Source organism: Python bivittatus, unplaced genomic scaffold, assembly GCF_059951505.1.
Source record: "Python bivittatus isolate LINGU-HERP-01145 unplaced genomic scaffold, Pbiv_v1 ctg000850_np1212, whole genome shotgun sequence".
In the NCBI taxonomy this organism is placed as follows: Eukaryota; Metazoa; Chordata; class Lepidosauria; order Squamata; family Pythonidae; genus Python; species Python bivittatus.
In genome coordinates this window covers 63061465-63075477 of record NW_028277112.1, presented here as the reverse complement: position 1 = coordinate 63075477, position 14013 = coordinate 63061465, and positions in this window count along the sequence as shown.

Sequence of the window (14013 nt, the reverse complement as noted above, 5' to 3'; positions counted from 1 at the left end):
GGTTCATGCTCATGATCTCCATCAATATTTTTACTGTGCTGAGCATTCTGGTTTTCCAAGTTTCTTGCCTGAAAGATCTGGATCTCCATCCTCAGATTAAACAAGGGCAGCAGCAAAAAGAGCCTTTTTCTCCCTAACAACTCTATGCTGGAATATTTGGTTACTAGAAGAGCTTCCAGAATCATTGGAAGTCGGGCAGCATATAAATTTAATAAATAATAATAATCCAATCAGATTCACCCATACAGATTTCTTTACTGCACTGCAAATGGGCAGGATAGGATTTTATGGAATTTCTGGATGAAGCTCAAGGTCACTGTTTGAAGGAGCCTAGGAATCAGACTGTGATATTTAATATTTCAGTTCATGACTTTGTGAGGTTACTATATACTGAGCATAATAAATCTTGCTTTTTGGTAATGACAGCAACGAAGATAAGAACGTTCTGATGGACTAAGAAGGAGGGAGGGGGAGGAAAGTTTTGGGACAAACCATCCGTTTTAGCATGGCACAACAGTGCCTTCTAATACATCTGATAAGGTATCCCCATGCTGAGAGGCCTGAATAAATGAAATTCAACTATCCTGACCCCCCTCAAAAAACTTCTCCCATAGAATCCTGTTTATACAATGGCACAGCTGGTGAAAACTAGATTGTCTCTTTATCATTCCATCAAGGATCATTAGCTGATGGGTGATTTTTGATTTGCGGGCTAAACCTAGTCATCAGGGAGGAAGAATTTTCTGGACACGGTAAGGCAATGCAATTGTCACACTTTTCAAATAGGCTGGCTCTTATTTATTCTCCATATTTTATATCATTGAGACTAATGCTCAGGAAGAAAGGAGGGCTTCCATATCAACATCAAAGCCTGAGGCCCAGATCTTTCTTCAGCCTCCTTTCTGCAATTAACTCTGAACATATATGGAAATCCAAAAGCTTATTCAAGGAAGATTAGCTAGGTTATGTGCATTGATCTTACGTGGAAATATGAGTGTGGTTCATTATCTCCCTTCCTTGTTTTTCCTGTTTTCCCTTTTCCCAATAAATCCTTTTTCATACGTAGAGATTTGGCTTCATTGGTTTAACAAGGAAATTTCTGATTAAAACTTTCTCCTTGTACAGAACTGCACAGTTACACAACTACTTTTGTTTCAGGGTTGTCAGAAGGTTTGAGTTCTATTTTTCTGTTTTTTGGCAAGAAGGTCCAAAGCACTTCCCTTTCTATTTCCTCAGGCGAGCTTGAAGGAAGATTTTCCCCAGCTGGACAAACTAGAGCATGTCAGGAGCTACAGCTGACTTGTTTTAAGTGTATTTTAATTGGGAATCCTTTGAAGATGTGGTTTGCCAGTGAAGTTTTTAATTCATCCATTCTCCCAGTTCTTAATAAGTATTTCCTAGCTAAAAGCTCACTAATACTTATATATATTGGTACAGTTTCTCTGTGTGATTGTGCCAGTAAATCTGCAACAAGGAACCATATGTTTCAGGTAAAGGATGTGGTTCCTTTTGAGGGCATCATCTTTGGAGACTACCAAGGCTGTCAATGGAATGGATCAGTGCAGTCAACCAAGCGCTCTTGGCAGACATTTCTCAACAACCATCAAGTTTTGCTTGGCTGGGATTCAAGAGAAAATTGTTTTGCTGGCTGCCCTTAAGCCACGAAGCTCCCTCCAAAGGCTGCCTGGACTCATTTCCTTGCTAACCATCTGTGTAAACCTGGTAGGAAGGTCTTCAGAGTATCATTTTTACTAGTTGTTTTAATTAATCCCTATTTCATAAATGTTAAATAACTTCAGTCACTGTGATGGTTTTGACCTTCTTCTGCGGCTTTTGGTTTATTTTGCATTTGTGTTTCAGAGCAAAGCTTTGAGTTGTGAACACTTCATTCTTGCAAGCCATCCAGACTTCTGTGGAGAGTAGGGCGGAATATAATGATATTAAGTAAACAGAATACATACATACATATATACATGTTATTAGAATGGAGTTGTCTTGGATTTGCAAGCTGAGATTCTGAACTTTGAATTCTGCTCCAAAACTATTACAAATCACCCGGATGAAAAATGCTTTGGTACTATGACAGCTTGATTCAGTTCAGCTAAAGTACAATGTCTTTTACATGAAGCAGGAACAGATTATCTAGCACAAATCAAAACATTAGCTTGATCAAAGCTGCTTGTTTGCAAAGAAAGCTCATTGTGGCACTTACAGGTCCTATAAGCAGGATCCATTGAATGCCCTTATTCACAGGTAATTCTTCTCAAGAGGCATTATAAATCATTGTTAGCAGTTAAGGGGGGGGGGGGCTTAACTGGAAACAGTTAATAATAGCAGTGGATTGGGGGGGCATATATTGGAGGAAGATTGTTCCAGAGGGCAGGGGCAACCAGTTACAGAAAAGTGTACAAATAAAATAATGGGGCAGCTGAAACCCAGGAAGGTCCCAAAAAAGAATTCAGAACTTTCCAAACTGATTCCAAATAATTCAAACTAGTAGCTATCAGTCCTGGCCTCACCTTTACATATATTGATAGATTGGCTTGTATAACCAGAGAGCGGGGCTTAGCTATAATTATCCCCATTCTCAAGAAGCAAGAAATATGAGCCAGTTAACTACTTCCTATCAATCTGCTAGATATTATTACCAAGCTGTACACCAGACTTTTCTAAACATTTGTACTGGAAGATGCTAGATTCATTGGAGGGAGAGAATACCTTACCAGATGCATTAAGTAGGCTTTAGATCAGACTAATCTGCTCTGGATCACATCCTAGTGCTTTATCATCTAGCCTTAAAATACATTCAGTCACCTAAAGGAGCTTTGCATACTGCTTTCATAGACTTTAATCAAGCTTTGGTTAAAGCTGGTGAAATCCTTTGGCACAAACTCAAAGGATTGTCATTTCTATTTGTATTAGACCATATCAGTCTGGGGTAATGGTGCAATACGGTAGGACATCTTTTACAGACAGATCCAGCAAGAAAGGGAATTAAACAAAGTGCATCTTTGCTACAGTATTCAATGTATTCGTAAAAATTTAGTGGATATTTAATCAAGGAGGAACATCCTCTCCCAAAGTCAGCCAATAAACCTATAAAACAGAACACAACACAACATACCAGTGTAATTTAACACAAAACCTAGTAGGTCTAGGGGAACAGTGAAAGCTCATTTCTGTAGTGATCACTCACTATAGATCAGTTTTGAATAAACCAAGTTTATGCATTTTGCAAAAAGACACTTCCCCCTAAAATAAATGACCTCAAGTACTATATTGGGGAGCACAGCGCTGCTCAGATGACGTACTTCAAATATTCAAGTTTGTGTTTCAACCAATAGGAGGGGAAATGCCCATATTACTCAAGTATGGGCAAACATCTTCAACTATGGGCCAAAGGTTTTTGAGTTTTTTTGGCCACAAAGCTTGGCCCTTTTAACTGACTGTTATTGACCTCAGTAGAAGTGAATATCTGTAGCTCAGGGTTGAACAGTTGAATTGTTGAACTGTTCTTGGTGCTCTCTGAGCTTGGTTGTTTGCTTGCAGACATTTCATTCTCCAACTAGGAAACATCATCAATACTGAATGAGTGTGGGGTTTGCTGCCTGTTTATATAGAGTAGTTTGCCCTGCCAGTTTTGGGGGTATGTGGTTTCCTCCTTGGTGGTTCCTTGATTAGAGTATTGTTTTCTACCTGATGGTTTGTCTGGTGTTGATCCCTTGATTATCTGAACATTGGCTGCTGGAGGGGATGTGTTCTGGTCTTTTTGTTTCCTTCCAAGGTTTTTTATTGTCTAAAAGGGCTGGCAGGAAGAAAGGAGGATGTAGGGGGAGAAGCGACTAAGCATCACTGCTTCTGGCACTTTGGAGTTAGTTGTTCTCTCAGATCAGCAGCTGGAGAAGCTCTGCTACATCTCCCCTAGGTTGGGGAATGGATGTTTTGTGGTGACTAAGAAGGTGAAGGGAGAGCCCTGAGGAATTCTGCTGTTCTGAGAGTAAAGCAGCCATTTGTCCTTCTGTCTTCCTTCCCCCCATTTGCTTTAATTGCTGCAATCTAGGGACTGGGCTCAGTGCCTTAGCTCTCTTACTGCTGAGAGAGTCATTATTTTGGGGTCCAAAGACCTCCCCGTGAGGGTTGACCTTGGGTTACTAGGAAGCCATGGCAAACAATAAGCAAAGGATTCTGGAAATGGAATCATGAAATAACCTTGGCAGAATTTCTGCAAGAGTTGAACTGTGAAACCATAAGAACCATTTTAAACTAGCTAGGTTCCTCAAGCAACTGACTGTTACCATCGACAGTTCTTGAAAGTAGATTCAGAAAGAGCCCCTTGGCAGGAAAAAACGGCTCTTGCAGAATTGATGGTGTTCAGTCAGTGGCTCACATCCTTCTCTGTTGTGACTTCTGTAGAGAGCTTCATTATTCTCCAAGCATCTAAATTTCAGGCTGGCTTGTGACCTATGTGACTTCCTTTTTCCCGTCCATCCCATACTGGTGGAAGTGATATCCAGCTGAAAGATATAGCACATTCAGATACCAAACAATTGCAAAATGTCATAGAGCTTTAAAACACCATGTCCATAAACATGTCCATCCAGCCAGCAGGAATTAAACACAACTCAAGGGAGATATCCTTTTACAAAAACAGACCAAATGATACAATAATATAAAAACATCGTATTCAATGACTGTCAAGTATTGGCCAGGAACTTTGGTCTCTTCAGATTAAAAATGCAAACCACTGTGCTCCCTAAATCTTTATCTAAGAAACTTGCAGTTAATATTTAATTTCAATGATTAAAGATTAACCAGCTGGTCCCAAGACTTGCTGAAGTAGCAAAGAAGCAATTTGGAGAGATGATGCCATTTATTTATTTATTTATTTATCAAATTTGTATGCTGCCCATCTCCTCTAATGGTGACTCTGGGTGGCTCACAATTAAAGTAAAACCCACAAACAATTAAAAAATAAATACCCACATTAATTAATTAAAACGAATTAATTAATTAAAATTAATCAATTATAAAGTCAAGCTATAAAAACAAACCCTATACAGAAAAACTAAAAACATTCAAGGTGATGGGAGTAAAATCAATTACCCCACGAGCCACTTCCACTGATGCAAGCCCCCATCTGGCCCCCAGGCCATCTGGCATAGCCAGGATTTCACACTCTTCCTGAAGGCCATGAGAGTGGGGGCACACTGCACCTCAGGTGGTAGGTTGTTCCACACAGCGGGGGCCACAGCAGAAAAGGCCCTCTTCCTAGATCGCACCAGTTGAAATTCCTTGACTGATGGGGTCTGCAGCATGCCCCTTCTGCCAGACTGAGTGGGGTGGGCTGATATAATAGGGGTGAGATGGGTCCTGTGCCATGAAGGGCTTTAAAGGTGATAACCAACACCTTGAATTGGACCTGGAAGCAAACCAGCAACCAATGCAGCTCGTGTAACAGCGGTGTTATATGGGCCCCTGGGGGCATTCAGAACTGTCCATGCAGCTGCATTCTGCACCAGCTGTAGCTTCCAGATACTCTTCAAGGGTAGCCCCATGTAGAGCACATTGCAGTAATCCAACCAGGAGGTGACCAGGGCATGAGTGACCATGCGGAGGGCCTCCTGATTGAGAAAGGGGCGTAACTGACACACAACACAAAGTTGCACAAAGGCCCTCCAAGGTACAACTGCCACCTGCTCTTCAAACAGGAGTTGTGAGTCCAGGAGGTCCCCCAGATTACGCACCAGGTCTGTCTGGGTAGTGTGACCCAGTCAAGAACCAAAGATGATAAACCCCTAGATCTTGAGGCTCCCTGCACCCACAGTCACTCCATCTTACTAGGGTTCAGTTGAAGCCTTTTGTCCCCCATCCAGGCCCCTACAGCCTCCAGGCACCACAAACAGTTAGCCACAGTATTGCTTAGGTCAGCTGGGATGGAGATATATAATTATCATCAGCATACTGATGATACCTCATCCCATGGTGCTGGATGATCTCACCCAACGGTTTCATGTAGATGTTAAATAGGAGTGGCGAGAGCACTGAACCCTGAGGCACCCCAGAAGGTAGGGGCCATGGGTTGGACCTCTCGCTCCCTATCAACACTGATTGGGTTCAGCCTTGGAGAAAGGAGCTGAACCAGCACAGAACTGTGCCCCCAGCCCCAACTCCTGCTGTCAACCCAAAAAGATACCATGGTCAATGGTACTGAAAGCCACTGAGAGGTCAAGAAGAGCAAGGATGGATGAACTATCCCCATCCCGCTCTCTCCAGAGATCATCCAAAAGTACGACCAATGCTGTTTCTGTCCCATAACTGGGCCTGAAACCTAACTGATATGGGTCCAGTTAATCCATTTCCTCCAGGATCCACTGAAGCTGCCGCATGACTACCTTTTCCACCACCATTCCTAGAAAGGGAAGGTGGGAAACTGGACAAAAATTGTCCAGAAGGGTGGGAACTAGCAATGGTTTCTTGAGGAGGGGATGAACCAAAGCCTCCTTAAAAGGCTTCAGGAACACCCCCTCCTGCAAGGATGAATTGACCACCGCCAGTACCCACCCAAAAGTCACCTCCTTGGGGGCTTTAACCAACCAGGAGAGACAATGATCTAAAATACAGGTAACCGCGCTAACAGCCCCAAGGACCCTATTCACTTCCTCAGGGCCAACAGGATCAAACTGTTACCAGATAACTGGGTAAGACCACTCCCCGGGCATCTGCACTGACCTGCCTCACACTTGGCCTCCAACTGAGAATGGATCTGAGAGATTTTACCCATCAGGTGTTCAGCAAATTCCTCTGCATGGCCCTGCAGATAGTCCTCTGAGCCCTCCCTACCCAGGAGGGACCGAGTGACCCTGAACAGGGCTGCAGGGCGACACTCTAAGGATGCAATAAGAGCAGAGAAATAATGACATTTCGCTGCCCTTACCACCACGAGGTAGGCATTAATAGCAGCTCTAACCCATGTTCAGTTGGACTCTTTAGTTTTCTGCCAGTGGCGCTCAAGACATCTCTTGGCCCTTTTCAGCTCCCTTAGCTCCTCCGTAAACCACAGGGAGTGCCAGGGGCGATGGGCCAAGAGAGGCCGCACAGGTGCAATCCTGTCCAAGGCCCCAGCCTTCTTCTTATACCAGGCTGCAGCCAGGGCCTCTGCTGGACCATGCAGCAAGGCCTCAGGAACAACCTGGAGAGATTGATGTCAGGTTCAGCCCAAAGAACTCCACGACAGTACAGATACAGTTCTGTTGCATTTATTAGCTTCCACCTCCAAGACAGAATCTCTCCAGGCTGAATCTAAACTTCCCAAGCCAGCAAGCCAAAACACCGTGAATTCCTTAGGGTGGTGCCAGTCTCATCTTCTTAACCTTCCCACGCTCCTGCTGGGGGCTAAGGAAATGCTTATCTCCCCGAGCGCAGCCTTCATCAAACCATTCCATCACATTTGTGGTCCATCAGTCGCTGGGGGCAGACCATTTGAATAGATCCCGCCTCCCTGTGGAGGGGGGCAACATAGGAGAATCTCAAGGCCACCAGGGAATGGTCTGACCATGACAGAGGGGATAATATCAAGTCCCCCACCAGATCATGCTGCCACTGCTTCGACAAGAAAACCATGTCTGGGGTGTGACCACTGTCCCGAGTCAGGCCATAGCTGACCTGGGATAGGCCCATGGTTGCCATGGTAGCCATGAACTCCCAAGCTGCCTCCAAGACCAACCCCAGGGATGGCAGATTAAAGTCCCCCAAGACCATAAGCCTGGGGAACTCCACTGCCAACCCTGAAATGGCCTCCAGCAACTGAGGCAGGGAGGTTGCTATGCAGCAGGGAGGCTGGTACAGAAATCTCAGGAACAGGGTCTCACATTCAGCAACTTGTGGAGCACAGCCCCTGAAGGCCAGCAGAGATTCCCAGATGACCACTGCCACACACCCTCCCCTGCCCTGGGGTTTTGACTGGTGCCAAACCCTAAACCCAGCTGGACACAATTCTGAAAGGGCAACACCCCCTTCTGGTGTCAGCCAGGTCTTGGTAATGCATGCCAGGTCAGCCTGCTCCTCCCCAATAAGGTCGTGAATAAGGGGGGCCTTATTATTGACCAACCTGGCATTAGCAGCAGTAGCCGAAAGCCTGGGCCTCTGTAGCCCTCCTGACCGGGGTCTGGGCTTGAGCCCAGGGGGCCAGAACACACCACCAGTATAACACATCAGGGGCATCTTCCCCTGGAACAGCCTGCCCTCTGGCTCCCAGCTGCCCGCTTGTGGTTTGTTAATCTGGTACTGCAGGGACCACAGTTGTAATAGATATATTAGTGCAGTCATTTCGAGAGTGAGGGTGGCATGGTGATTAAAGTGCTGCATTAGATGAGGGGAGATCCAGATTCTAGTCCTCCATAGGCACAGAAGCCAGCTGGGTCACTTTGGACCAGTCCCTCCCTCTCAGCCCTGATCAGCATCAGTCTCTGGAGCGAGCCAGTTGATAAAACCCCTCTTCACATCATGCACTGATAGCTTTGCTGTAAGAACAAGGTGAGTGCAGTGCAGAATGAGGGAACCCTGCAGCTATTGAGGACAACACTAAGAAAATCAACAACTACCAGTGCAGTCATTGAGAAGCAGGTCACTAGATGAACAGCATTTCAGGTCTGCAACCAAGAGATACCACAGAGCAGGCATAGCTGTTGGACCTCTTTAAAGAAGTTGTACCGTTTCCTGGGCTCGGTGCTTCAATGAAGAAGACACTGACCGTGCCCATGCCCTTTCTGAAGCACCTTCTCGCATTGCCTCCACAGCTCAAGCGCATTTTTTCCTGGGAATGGATGGCTACTGTATGAACTCAGGAAAAGACACAGCTTCTTTAAGGAGGCACTGACTCTACCCCAATGTTTTTCAAACTTGGCAACTTTAAGACCTGTGGACTTTAACTCCCAGAATTCCCCAGCCAGCCTGGGCTGGAGGATTCTGGGAGCTGAAGTCCACAGGTCTTAAAGTTGCCAAGTTTGAAAAACACTGCTCTACCCTCTCCAAATCACCTTTTCAATTTCTGCTCCAAACACCCCTACAAATGTAGAGTTAAGCTTGCCCACGCTCTTGCTTCCATCCTTTCTTGCTTCTTTTCTGCCATTGATTCCTGCACATATCTCTTTATAAAGACTCTGCGCTCTAAAACTAAGCCCCTGACACCCGCCATCCACATATTGTGAAAATATGGCTGGTTGTGATCTGTTAGTCCGCAAGATGAACAGTGTTGTATTGGGGCACAAAGTCATTGGCATAACTGTCCTGGCTCTGCTTCTTCCTCCATCAGAAATGGAATGCTTTTCTGGAATGCTGCCAGATTTTTTGGGAATTTTAGAATCCCAATTGGTGCGGCATCAGGAAGCGTTCTTCACCTCCCTTTTACTGCTATGAGAATGGACTGGAGAAAATTTGCTGCTACTGTATACCTAACGGGATGCATTTTAATTTATTTGGGGAATAAAGAGAGAATGACTCCCACGTTACATGCTGTGCAGGATATTGGAAGTTGAAGTGCTGTGGATCAGACCTTTCTGTTTCCATACCTGGAATATCTAGACTAGAAGTGAAGCTGGCCTGGTAGCAAAAATGGGCTGGACGTTGTGAAACATTAGTGACTACATGCTTCAAGGGGAATTGCAAATCATAAGGTTAGAGGCAACAGAACAATGACAGTGGTCATTCACTAGACTGTTATAATTTTAAAAAATACAACTCCACTGTGTTCCTGCTTAAGATACAAGAGCAGAAATTGTTCCTTTTCATAAATTGCGGTACAGCTGTTTCTTGTTGCATTTGACTTTGAGGCAGACTTTCTTCAGTCTGTTATGATTGCTCACTGATTGGCGGTTTCAAATAATTTAATATTTTGGTTGATTTTAAGTGTGGTACATTGCTGATTTTTTAAAAAAAAAAATCTGATTTTTATATGAAATATACATCCACTATTGTAGGGGAAAGTGTGTAACTAGAATCAAAGAACGTAATGTATTGCAGATGTCACAGCAATAGGCGTGGCATTCTATGAATTGCACCAGGGTGAGAATGTTGCAGTCATCAAAGGAGGATTGTTCATGTGTCTTCTTAAGCCATCTGCTTTTCTTTCTTAGCCCTGAGTCGACAGTAGAACTGCAAAACAAAGGAAGTAACCTGGGATTTGTTTGCCGCATAACATTGCAATAGATGCATCCAGGCTTAACTGCTTTAATGGGCCACAATGATGTGCAAATTACCCCTTGTTGCATTATCAGGCAATGAGAAATCAAAGTCATATGATGGTGGATACAGTGGGAGTAGAATGATTACCCAGGCAGAAATAGACTGTCCACAAAGACTTGCCTGCAGTTTTGGCTTTGCTACACTCAAAGAAATGGGAAGCATCTGTCACATCTCAGGCTCTCCAAGTTTATGACCTTCTAACCTCCAGTTTATGCACCTTCACCCTCCATTTGCTAAAAGGAAAAGGAAGAGATTGCCATGCCTCACTAAGAGACAGGCTTTGCTTGTTGTAACACTGGGGAGATTTAAAAACATTTTTCTTTGGGAAGCAGCTTTGGAAATGGGCCTCTTGGGAGGGAGGTGGAAAATAACTTTGCCAAAGGAGATGAGTAAAATGAAAGGATGCTTCCTTCATAAATGCTCAGACCCATCTACAAATAAGCTAAGCCTTGCTGTAGACAATAAGGCCGTCTGTAAGGTTGGTCTTGGGCTCCATCATGCCTGATCCAAGGTTGGGAGAATTTCAGGCTTGCTCAGGGATCAAAATGGTAGAAATGACCAGATGACCCATCTGGAACATTTTTTCCATGATATATTGGACTGACTGTAAATGTGCAAAAAGTAATTGTTTTTTAACACAACATTCTGTAACTGAAGTGCCACTGGCCAGAATTATATGTCCACATATTCAATTATTTGCAAAAACTACCCTTCCTTCTTGGCTCCTCTCAGGATTGGAAGAAAGAGGCTACCCGTTCTGGGGTGATATATTTTGGGAATACTGGGGAGAGAGAAGCTAGTTCTCTTTATCCTTCCTTTGAACTTTTCTGCTAGGAGTTTCAAATGATGCTCTTTCTATACAAGCAATGGATTTATTGCTTGTCATTTGTATGCCATTTGTATGCAGATCATTTGATCACTTCCCACAAGATGGCTACATTTTCCAAGTACTTAAGAGGGTTATTTCCCAAGTACCTGCGGTACTATATCTTTTAATGCTGTATTTTAGGGCTACCTGATCTCAAGGGCCAAAACAGAGGACAAATTTGTATATTACTTTGCTTGTTAATTTGTAGTCACTTGGCCTTGACACTGTCAACCTATACCTTTGGTTGAGTTTTATTAGCTGTTGTTTTAGGCATGATCCTTTTTTTAAACAAAACCCCTTTATTCTACTTCTTTAGCAAATAATACACAGCTGAAGAAAAAACCCAATATACCAGTCACTTTTATTTTTTTGCTACAGGTGATGGACAAATGCTCCACATTTAAAATAATAAAAATTATTATTTCATTTAAAATAATAATATAAAAACCTGTCCTTTTCTGATTCTTCCTGCTGTGCTCGTGCATATTTTTCATTAGAGCAAATATTATTTAGTCGAGTTGGGCTGTTCAGCAGATATGCATGGAAGTCTTTGCATTACTATCTGCTCTTTTTGGATTTCATCCCCTGACCCACCTCCTCACCTTTCCCATCAACCACATACCTAACGAAGTCTTGCCACATAATCATTTGAAGATGAGTCTATTTGGATAATAAAGAGCTATCTACTAGCACAATGGAGCAAAGTGCAGTAAGGGGAGGAGATGCAGGAATGAGAAATTAGGAGAAGGAAATCATCACTGGCTTTGTATGCTTTGCATCACATTTGAGATTCATAGAAGATGAGATTCTGAATTAGAATTTTCCTAACGTTAACATTTTCCACGAATTAAAATTTCCCTAAAATATTCTGTTTATTCAGTTCTTCAGGCTGACAATTTAATTTAACTTCTGCATGGGCTCACATTCCCTTTACAAAAAGCGTTGCTTTAATATTATAGTAAATTGCCCTATCTGAGAAGTTGCTTAAACTTGGAAAGTGGTATATATAAATACGTATCAATCATTGGCCCATCTTTCCCTTTCTGTGCCTCCAGTTTTGCAGTAGTTTTCAGGGGCTAAGTCCACAAATCATACTAAGCCATAATGACTGGATTTGCCTGACACTTTGGTTAGGCTAAATTGCGGTGGGCATTTTGCAATTCAGCATCGTTCAGGACCAGGTAACCCTACTGTATTTTCCAAATATTGTGATTAAGCACCATTTCAAATCTCACTATGAGAAATTAACAACTAGCATGGAAAGTTATTTCCTGATTTTAGGACTACCTATAGCTAGTGTTTATAAAGCCATTGGTGAGAAGCAACAGAACGCAATCATGGGAAGTGACGTTTTTAAAACTTTCACTTTAACCATTTGCAGACTGAAAGCTCCCGTGCTGCTATTCCTCTTACTGCTTCCTCCTGGATTAACAAAGGACTTGATAAACATGATTTGTAGCTTGGCTTAACATACTCACTTCTGGTCCAAACAAATTTGTTGCTTGAGAAAAATAACTTTAATAGTAGCCCTCCTGCAATCAGAGAAAGAAAGAAAAAAGGAATTAGTGAGAATAAGATTGCTCACTGCAATAGCCAACTTATGCTCATTGATATCAGTGCAGTTCTGATGATAGCAGGCATTTGGTGCCCTTACAAAACCCAAAATATGTAGAAGCTATTGTCTGACCACATCATCCTGGAGGGCTACAATTTGCATGCAAACTTTACAGTCACATGGGTGGGGCTGATAGATGGTTCTTAGCCATTCATCACCAGTTCACCAAAAAAGTGTGTGTGTGTGTGTGAGAGAGAGAGAGAACAGTGATAATTAGGGTAATGATAATGTGGGAGCATCATACCTGAACTACAACTATATAAGAACATAGGAAGCTGCTGTCCTGTGGCAGCAATTCCAATTCCAACTGTACATCTCACCACGGTACAAGAATGCAAGAGCTGAGGAAAAAGCCAGCTTACTTCAGAAAGTTTCATGCAGACAAATCCAAGACCCAGGAATCAGATCTAAGAACAGTCTTATACCAATCCAGAAGTCAGTCAGGGAAGCAGAAGCAGCCCATGTTCAGATTCAAGGTTGGAAAGTTGCTTGCCAACAGAAGCCTGACTCCCAAATCCTTCTTTTGTGGTACTAACTCAGACGTGCCTATTTTCCTGAGTCACGCTTTTTTTTCTTTTGAGAGGGTCATTGAATGTCTTTATTCTACTCACTTGATCTTACTCCATGTGTGTGAGCTGAGGGTTTTTTTCTGCTCAGGCTCCAGAGCAGGTGACTTAGCATGACTGCAGTGCTTCTGCAACAGGTGGCTGATTACCTGACTGCTCCAGACCTGCAGGCTCGTCTTTCAACAGGTCCTGCTCTTTCTGAGGTCCATGTGCAGAAATAGGGGAACCCACTGACTCCTGAATTGCAAGGCTGGAATCTGTCAGGCCCTGCCCCTCCAAGTGAAAGCCTAAGTGAGACCAGCCCATAAGGGCTGACTTAAGTTAAATCAACCTATTGGTCCATCTAAATTAGTACTGCTTTTTTTTTTTTTTAGTTACAATGGCTAGGGGTATGTTTAGCTGGATCTGTTGATGCCAGCTTGGAGAAGGTTGCTCTCTGATGTTAAATGGGGCGGGGGGGGGTCCCCTACCATATCTGGATCCTAGGGATTAAATATGTCAATATCTATGCAACAGATGTGCTTTTTATTGAAATATGGTTCATCCCACAACAATTAATATGAAGAGGGTCCTATCCATTTTAGATATAAAATGATGAAAGCAAGCAAGGCTGTTCTTTCTTCTTGCTTAGGAATCTTGTTATGATCTGCTGGTCTAAATAAGGCAGGTAGTCAGATGGAAGAGCAAGTAATGACCAGCTAAGTCAGAAAAGCTCTCAACCTGAC